The sequence below is a fragment of the Lathyrus oleraceus genome, chromosome 4, assembly GCF_024323335.1.
Source record: "Lathyrus oleraceus cultivar Zhongwan6 chromosome 4, CAAS_Psat_ZW6_1.0, whole genome shotgun sequence".
Lineage (NCBI taxonomy): Eukaryota > Viridiplantae > Streptophyta > Magnoliopsida > Fabales > Fabaceae > Lathyrus > Lathyrus oleraceus.
The window spans coordinates 487,955,152-487,964,465 of record NC_066582.1 but is presented as its reverse complement, the minus strand read 5'-3'; the positions used below and the strand labels follow the sequence as shown (position 1 = coordinate 487,964,465).

General features: G+C 33.4%; 1 long non-coding RNA gene across 1 annotated transcript; it reads right to left on the bottom strand.

Annotated features, from left to right (window-relative positions):
- Positions 1-1,006: 1,006 nt before the first annotated feature.
- LOC127076509 (uncharacterized) lies at positions 1,007-1,697 on the bottom strand. The gene is made up of 4 exons (XR_007786825.1): positions 1,538-1,697; positions 1,388-1,443; positions 1,140-1,250; positions 1,007-1,057 (listed from the first exon to the last, which is right to left on the bottom strand). It is a non-coding gene; the product is annotated as an uncharacterized LOC127076509 (long non-coding RNA).
- Between the last annotated feature and the right edge of the window lie 7,617 nt (positions 1,698-9,314).

The following is a 9,314-nucleotide window of genomic DNA, read 5'->3' as shown; positions in this document are numbered from 1 at the left end:
TTTCAAAAAATTAAAAAATTTAATATAATTCCTCAATTTCAAAAAAATAATTCTGCATTTTTTATAATTATACAAATTTCTAAATTTTTTTATTTTAATATAATTTATTTCAATCACTATATTGTTCGGTTCAATATTGTTGTTCTCAATCACAATTTATTTGTTTGTAATTAATTCAAATTTGATTTTTAATATTTAATTAATGATTTATCTGTAATTAATTTGAATATGATTTATATTATTTAATTAATATATTATATATTTTTGGTATTCTATCTCATTTTTTTTGTTATTATTTTATTATTTTAATTTTATTTTAACAATTTTTTAATTTTAACAAATTATTTTAAATAAATATTGAAATAAAATGTATAACTACACAATGTTGTTATCTGCATTATCATATTAAATTTATTTATTATATTAAATTTAAATATATAATTACGTCGGACATATAATTTCATATGATCTCCAGTCCGATTTTTAAAAAAATTGAACCACACAAAAACTTATTTTTATCATCAAATTGTCACAATTCTCATTCAAAGTAAGTAATGAGTAATGAAGGATGGTAAAAACCTAACATTTTGTCACGTTACAATCAATGTGATATGTTTGATTATATCATTTTGCCACTACTCTGAATTGTTAATAGATTTTTGATTTATTTCATATATCAACCTAAGCCTGATTGATCAAGGGTGTTATTAGATTTTTTATTTATTAGCATAATACAGTCAACAACTAAAATTATAACTGATTTTTGCATACAATACAAACACATAGAGATTGCATTTCAAATCACATAAAAGTAAAAGGTTGAAAAAGCCAACAACAATGACCACAATTCCAGTGACTTAAAAACCATAAACCCATATCATCGAAATAACCCTTCTTCCCTTCTCTAATTCCTACAATAATACACCTTCAATTACTTTTAATTATGATTATTACAATTTCCTAATTTTTATCTCCGCCACCACCACCGCCCATATTACTTCCTCCCGCCCGCTGTCCAGCTTTCCTCGCCGCCTTCTCTTGTAACGCTTTCGCGTCCCTACACATCAACAAACAATCATAAAATTACCAAAATACCCCCACACCTATCACTACAAAATAAACCATCAAACAAAAAAAACCTTTCTCGTCTTTGTTCTGGTGTCAATCCATCACTCTTTTCTCGCTTAGATTTGCTATTTGCTCTAGCTTGAGCCCTTTCGCGATCCTTTTCTCTTTGATTTCCGCGTTCGCTTCAGTTAAGTCCAAACAAAACCGATTTCATATCATAATAACAAAATAACAAAATCACAAAACCCTAATATTACCAAAATTAAATAAATTAAAAATTAAATAAAATCCGCTAGAACAATGACGAAGGATATGAGACATTATGGATTGATCAACCGATCTGGAAGAACGAAGCGAGAGGGTAAATTAAAGTCCCTGAATAACAGAAATTGAAAAACAATGCGATAAGCGAACTGCGTTACGGAAAAAATTAGGTTTGATTTAAGAAAAAAAAGAGGTGAAAATGTACCTGGAGAAGAGAGAAGAATGAAAAGAAGGATCGAGAAGGATTGAAATTGTGAAAGTTGAGGAGTGGGATGGGAGAGGTGTCTAAAATATAGTGCCAGAGTAGAAGAGTCTAGAGACAGAATAAAATTATTATTTTAAGAATTTTTTTGTTTTTTATTTATAGAATAGAATAAACTAATGATAGCCAATAAAAAAATTAGAGTAGAACAAAAATAACTGTCAATGAAATGACACCTCAACTTAGAGTGGGTGTCCGACCAATTGATGGATTTATTAATGACACGTGTTAATAAAATAACATGGCATTCTCCAACGATAACTCGCTAAAAAATGAAATTAATTAACATTTACAAATATATTTTCAAGAGGCTTTTCTAAACAAAAATCTAAAGCAAATAAAGGAAGACCTCTCACAATAAAGTAAATTGTGAACGAATAAACTATCACAAAAGAATGATGTCGTTTAAGATCGATCACTTTCCAGGTATCCTCATATTTAAGATAATGATTTGATTAATTTTTAAGGATTAGTTGAGTGGTGGAAGTTTGGATCGAGAGAGTGTGTTTCTCTCAAAAAATCTCATATCCATTTATGTGCAATCAATCTTTGTATTTGATCAGTCTATATGGAGTTTTGTTCCGTCTTTAAGTAGAACCCTAATTTACCAAGATTTCGTAAAAATAAATTCATTTTGTTGACTCTTTATCGAAGTAAATTACTCTAAGATTAGAGTTCATTTTGATTTGACTACGGAGGCGCAATAGTTTATTATAATATTGTAAAAATACATAGAAATTGTTTGTTACACCACACAAATTTGTGTTGCATTTATTAAAAAAACACCAAACACCCTTGTGTGGTAATCTGCATTAAATGGGATCCTTCTGATCCGGGTTAGGTTGCCCCGAATGCGAATGGGGCTGTGGGGAAAATGAGATTGCTAGCTGCGGAGGGGTCTTAAGAAATAGCAGTGGTAACTGGCTCAGTGGTTACTCCAAAGGGTTGGACAAAATCAATATTTTGCAAGCTGAGTTTTGGGGAATTTTCCTTAGTTTGAGTATGATCAAGTCTAAAACCAATATGAAGTTTTATGTTCAAACTGGCTGTAAGCAAGAATTAAGAAGTTTCAAGGAAAATTGATTTAGCAAGACTAAATATTTTTTACCAGATTGCCCCCAATCTGATAAAATTGATTCAACAAGAATTAAGAAGTTTCAAGGAAATTGTAATTGAGGATATTCTGCGTGAGATCAACCGTTGTGTTGATAGGTTGACTAAACTTAGTGATAAATGTAGTATGAATATTCATATGTATGATAAGTGCCCATTAGAGACCTTTAAGGAGTTTAGAGATGATTTATAGGATGTTTCTTTGGATATAGTTGTTATTGTGTAGTCTTGGCCTTTAGATCTCCTTTGGTTCGAAAAAAAATTGTGTTAAACAATTTTGGATTATCCAGTTTAGTTTAGAAGTGTAGAATATCCTCTCGATCTATGTTTGAATTCTATATCTATACGCATAAAATCTTCTATTATTTTGTATTCTGATTTTAAAATTTAAATTTGTGTTATATGGCAAAATACATATTTTACTTATATTTTAACATTAAATAATTATAACATGACAACATTGATGTTGAGTTTATGGGTGTTATTGTAATCTTGTCATTAGTATTTCTATATATACTTATAACACTAAATCTCTAATGAGTGTAATTCATAACAAATCAATAGATTGAACTATAGTTGCTTTATAGTCACAGACATAGTCAATTTGGCCAAATTGCATGAATACACTTTTGTGTGTTTCTCTCTACTCTAATATGTATTCGCGTACCAGTTCCAACAATTGGTATCAGATGACGCTTAATCTTGAAGATGAGAAATTTGAAGTGACTCGGTTTGACAGAATGTGCAATTTTGGTTTATTGCAGAATGAGGGTTAAGGATCTTTTAACTCAGCAAGGTTTACAAAAGGCAGTGTTGGGTATGAATATGGAAGTAGAAAAACGGTCTAGAAGAGGGTGAATATACCCAAATTAAAAAATGCAACTGTCGTTTTCCAAAATTAGAGTCTTTTCAAAAGTAAGTTGCGAGCGGAAGGTTTGAAGATAAAATGAAAATTATACAATTGAATATGATCAAACCACCATAGTTCGTTTCAGAAATATCCAAGATGATAATAATGAAACGCTTGGTATGAATTGATTCAATTTGTATAATCACGGGGAATGCACACGATTGATTTAATGTAGACGTCAAATATTCAATTAGTTTTCAGATTTATCAATCACAAGACTAACTTGATGAGTTGTCCAATTCCAACCAACCTAAGCTTTACATAATTAATTGTTATCAAGAACAAAGTGATATAATACGAAGGAATTGAAAAACCTAGTAAGCAATCACTAGGAATTTAAATGCAAGAGTAAGGGTTAAATAGATGACACCGAGATTTATAGTGTTTCGGCGTTCGTCCTTACTTGGCCTATTCAATGGTCTCCCATTGGAACCTGCATAGTTCTTTCTTATTTGACAAATATTTCTAAGACTTCATACAATAACCATCCACAATTACAGCTGAGAAAATAAATCTCCTAATTTGAATCTTAACTTTTATACAACAAACTTTCCAAACTCTTCTACGTAATCTTTACTCGAATACGTTTCTTGAATCTTCCAATAACACCAATTCTTCTTCAAGCCTTCGTGTGTAGCTATCAACCCCTTAACCCTACCAATTTCTTGAGCAGTGAAATTGTCCAAAGACCCGAGAACAACTCTGCCTTATCTGTAGGCTTCCACATAGTTACTACAAAGGCAATGTTGGATAAAAGAACCTACTTTTTTTAATGCAATATGTCACCACCATTGACAATCCCTCAATCTTGCTAACAACCCGAAAACTCAACAAGATCTCCAAGAACGGTTATTTTCAAGTATGCGACTCCTTCAATCAATATCAGAACTCTCGTTATCATGATTTAAACTCAATTGAAGTTGAAGATGTGAGAAATTCGTAGCAAGACTTTGATAATTCAAAACAGAGGAAATTGATTTTCACACAAACTCACACTGAAAAATCTTAACAGAATGATTGATGATTGTTACGTCAATTTTCGACATATGCATTAAAATGTGATAAGTTTCATGTGTAAATGGGTTTGTGGCTAAAAATCGAAGTGGTCAGCTACAACCATGGATGTCTCGACGATTTTTTTTATTAAGAAAGTAGTATTATCTTTTGTCAAATAGTAATCAGTCAGAGACCATGGAGTTTAATAGTTTTGGGACTTGGTGAAATTTGGAGTTTCTAAAACATTTTTCCAAGCAGTCGAATGAGGTGTAAGTGGATAAGATCAGACAGTTACTCGAGGATGCGTGGAAGTCTGTCGAATATGAAGGTTGCATGAAGAGGAAAACGTGGCATGTTTTACTTAGTTGACTGTTATAGACAGTTAATTTAGGACTAGTATATAAGTAAGCGTACACTTATGTTTTTAGGCGTCCGCAATTGTACAGAAATTCTGCAAAGCTCAAAGCATCTGTGTTTGTGAGAAAAGAGTCAAGAATGTATGTATATGCATTTTTTTTACAAATCAAAGTTTTTATCTTCATTTATTTACTGCATTGAACTTTATTTCAATTGCCTTTCATTTTCTTTTATATTTATTGTCAATCATTGTGATTATCTTTTTGTTTCTTCTATATTTTGACTTTAACGTAAAAACATGTTTCAAACCATTGATTTTCACACAATATGTGATGGGATCTTTTCTAGTTTAATCTCGTGAATGAAATTAAACTTGTTTTGTTTATCAAATTTTACAGTAAACATATTGGCACTCCCAGTGGGACCGTTTTGTGTGAAAATATTTAATACTTTTCCTTTTGAGAAATTATTTTTAAATATTGTGAGTTTGCATGAGATTGAGAAGTGGTAAGCTAACCAAAAAAGAAGTTAGAAACCCATCGAGGAGATACGTTGGGAAATTGTAATTCCTATGAACAACAATGGAGAACAACCATCCAATAGCGCAGGGCATGCATGATCACTACAAGTTTGAATTAATTAATCCCCTCTATTGCTAGTAGGGTTATTTCTTTTAATGGCCAAAATTTCCTCTTGGCTCAACGAAGTGTTGGATGACGAGTCGTGAATGGCAGGTTGGGCTTGATTTTCTTCAACAATGGTAGGTTGGTCTGTTTCTTCTATTGGAACAGTTTCAACATTTGGAGTGTTTGCTCCTTTTCCAGGATTTCAAGGCTCTTGATTTTTGGGTCATATTGAGTTATGTTATAGTGAATAGAAGTCATGGTTTCATATATTTCTTCATTTCGCTGAGGAGAAAGTTGGTCGACATCAGCCTCTACTTCAAGGTTTGGTTAAGTAGGAAAACCTACACCTTCACCAGTTGGTTTGTTCTCTGGATGCACAGACGGGAGGTTGGAATCAATAAATATGACTAATGGCTGTAAGAAAAAGTTTTAGAAGGAGTCAAATGGGGGATACTTTTTGGTTTGTCCACCACATTCTCGTCTAACTTTGGCGGTTCCTAAAAAATAGAGGAATGGTTAGTTAAAGTTTGTGTGTTGTGTAGAGAAATACCTTGAGAGTGTCTTGTTCTTTGATTGGAAGATCTTTGGGCTCATCCTGCACTCGGTCATCAGGAATAAACAAGTCTTCTTTTCCTTTTCCTTTATTAGAGGGACTAACAATCGAAGTCATTGTTTCTTTTGCAGGAATGGTTTTTTGAGTAGCGCCTTTTTTTTCTTGTAGGCGGTTGGTTTGGAAGGAGTCTTGGGATTAGGTCTTGAGAAGATCATAGTTTGTTCGCTATCTACTGAGCTATTGACTTCAAGTAAAGTCTCTGTTAGTTTTGGAGTAGCCTGATGAAAGAGATTGGTTAGTTTTGTTGAGACATCGAATCCATAAAAAGAGGAATCATATGCATACATGTGTCGAGGTAATATTTTTAGATTTCTTCTTTTTCTTGTTTTTTGTGGTTGTCGAAGAGTCAGGATCACGTTTTCGACTTTGAACAAAAAGGCAATGTTAGAATCATTTCTAAGATTAGATGAATGTAAAGAAGGAAAAGACTTGCCTTTTTCTTTTGGGGTTCTTTTTTTTCTTACCTTCACCAGCATTAGAAAGGCTTTAGACGTTTGTGTTGCCCTTTGCTTCAGTTTAATCTACAATGAAAATGTGTGATAAGTCGAGGGTAGTAATGAAAAGAATTCGAATAAATGAATAGATACATGTTTTCTTCTACGGATTCTCTTGTAAGTTGGAAAGGCGGTCGACAACCTCTTGCTAAAGTTATTTTCAGAGAAGTGTCCTTGGACATAGTTCATCCACCAGTTGTTTAATTCCATTATCAAAAAGAAGGATGGTTGGAAGTGGAAAGTAGGCAGTTCAAGGACTTGTTGACGAGTGAACGCCAGGCAGTCTCTGTATTCCTGAGTAGTATGTTTCCTTTTCGACCAGTAAATGCCATTCTCCCAAGAATAGAGCGAGCTTGGCAGCATTTGGCTAAACCCAAATTGTTTAGCCACTAGATTGGGTTAATAGGAAATAAAGCCAAAACTAGCAGTTCCAGTTTCGATACGAGTGGAAAGGAGCGTCAGAGTTAAGAAGGTTTCCCAAACAGAGTTTTACATTGCAGCTACGGATGGATTTACGCCAGGAAACCTATTTCAAAATCAGGTCGGTCCTATGCATCTATCCACGAAGGGAGACATGGTCAAAACAAACGTTTTTTATTCAAGGAATGGGTTGATGTATTTCATAAAAGTTATCTCTGAAGGATTTTCATATGGTTCAACTAAGGCAAGTCTAGTTCCTTCGATACTCCTGCAATCAGTTTCTTCCAGAAGGCTTTTGATTGATTTACATGCAACTTGGTTCCGAATGTAGCACTTAACCAGAGTTGTAAAAGTCACAAAGTGTCAGAGAGAAATATGACTTGTTGGTTTCAAGAAAGTGTCTCAACTTATAAGAAGCATTTCCAATTGATTGATATAGATTGGATAAATGTAGCTTGGCCAGAGAAATATTTTGGCCCTCATGAAGTTGGATTTCTAGAGGGACATATTTCTTAGCTATTTGTAGGGAGCCTGAACATAAAAAATAATATGAGAGCCAAAGGGTCAAGAAGGCGATATGCTATTAGTCGAAGACCTCTTTAGTTTTCTTATCATGGTGGTCGATGATGTAATTTTTGAAGATAAAGTATTTGAAGACGAACTCATGGTCTGCTTCTATGGTGGGGGTGAAAGTTTCACCAATAGGGTTAAGTCCTGTGATGGCTGCTACATCGAAAAATGTCGGTGTGAGCATTCCACAAGGAAATTGGAATGTATTGGCCGAGCCCTCCTAAAAGAAAATTGACACGAGTATCATGGTTGGGTTATACATATGGTCAGTTTTAGATATTTGAATCATATCTAAAATACCTAGGTATTCCCATTGTTTGTCTTTTGTCTTGGATTTGTCGAGCCAGGCAATATACTCTTTATTTTGAATAGAAGAAGCATATCGGAAGACATGTGTGGGTGCTTCCATGTAAGATAAATCAAGGGAGTGTTCTTCGAACACATAAGGCATGGTTACATGGTAACATGGGAATAAGTTTTTCACCTTCCCAGGTTGTGACTTAGCCGTCAGATACGATCCTAAGAATGCTAAAAGTTTACCATAAGCTGTAAAAGGGGTGAGTACATGTTTTTGCCAAATGGAGATTTTTTCTTTATCCATTGGCGGTTTAGGTATGAAATCTCTTCCTTCATCACCTTCTAATGGAAGAATCGTGAATTCTATAGGGTTTTTATGAGTATCCAGTTTAAAAGATGAAGTAGTTGTTGTCGTTGTTGAGTTTGAAAGCTAGCTGTGAAAAAGGGTTTTTTGTGTGTACAATGCTAGAGCGGGAGCGAAGAAGATGAATAGAGAATGTGAAGCAATTATTTATAGAGCCATTTTCTTGTCAATGACGGACACTTGGCATACGCGTGTTGATATGAAATGTTTCTTGTTTTGAGAAATGGGAGAGTTGATAGAAGTGGAGAAGTTAGTTAAAATGTATAAATCCATGATCTTCTAGAAAATATGAGTAATGATGAATTTTTTAGTAGATCTTCTAGAAAATGACAAACTGCATTAAAGAGGTAATAATGACGCTGACGTCGGTGAAAGAGTTTGAACAGTTTCGAAAATACTTTAAAAAATACCACCTTTCTTTTTTATTCAAAATCGAAACAAGGCATTTTTGGGGGAAATTTGTTACCTCCGATTTTTGAAATATGCATTAAAATGTGATAAGTTTCATGTGTAAATAGGTTTATGGCTAAAAATCCAAGTGGTCAATTACAACCATGGAGGTCTCGACGAATTTTATTTTTCGAGAAAGGAGTATTATCTTTGGTCGAATAATAATCAGTCAGAGACTAGGAAGTTTATTAGTTTTGTGACTTAGTGAAATTCAGAGTTTCCAAAACATTTTTCCAAGCAATCGAATGAGGCGTAAGTGGATAAGATCATACAGTTACTTAAGGAAATGTGGGAGTCTGTCGAATACAAAAGTTGCATGGAGACGAAGACGTGGCATGTTGTGCTTAGTCGACCATTATAGATTGTTAACTTAGGATCAATATAAAAGTAAGCGTACACGTGTGTTTTTAGGGGTCCGCAATTGTAAAAAAATTATGTAAAGCTCAAAGTATTCGTGTTTGTGAGAAAAGAATCAAGAATGTATGTATATGCATTCCATTTTTTATAAAT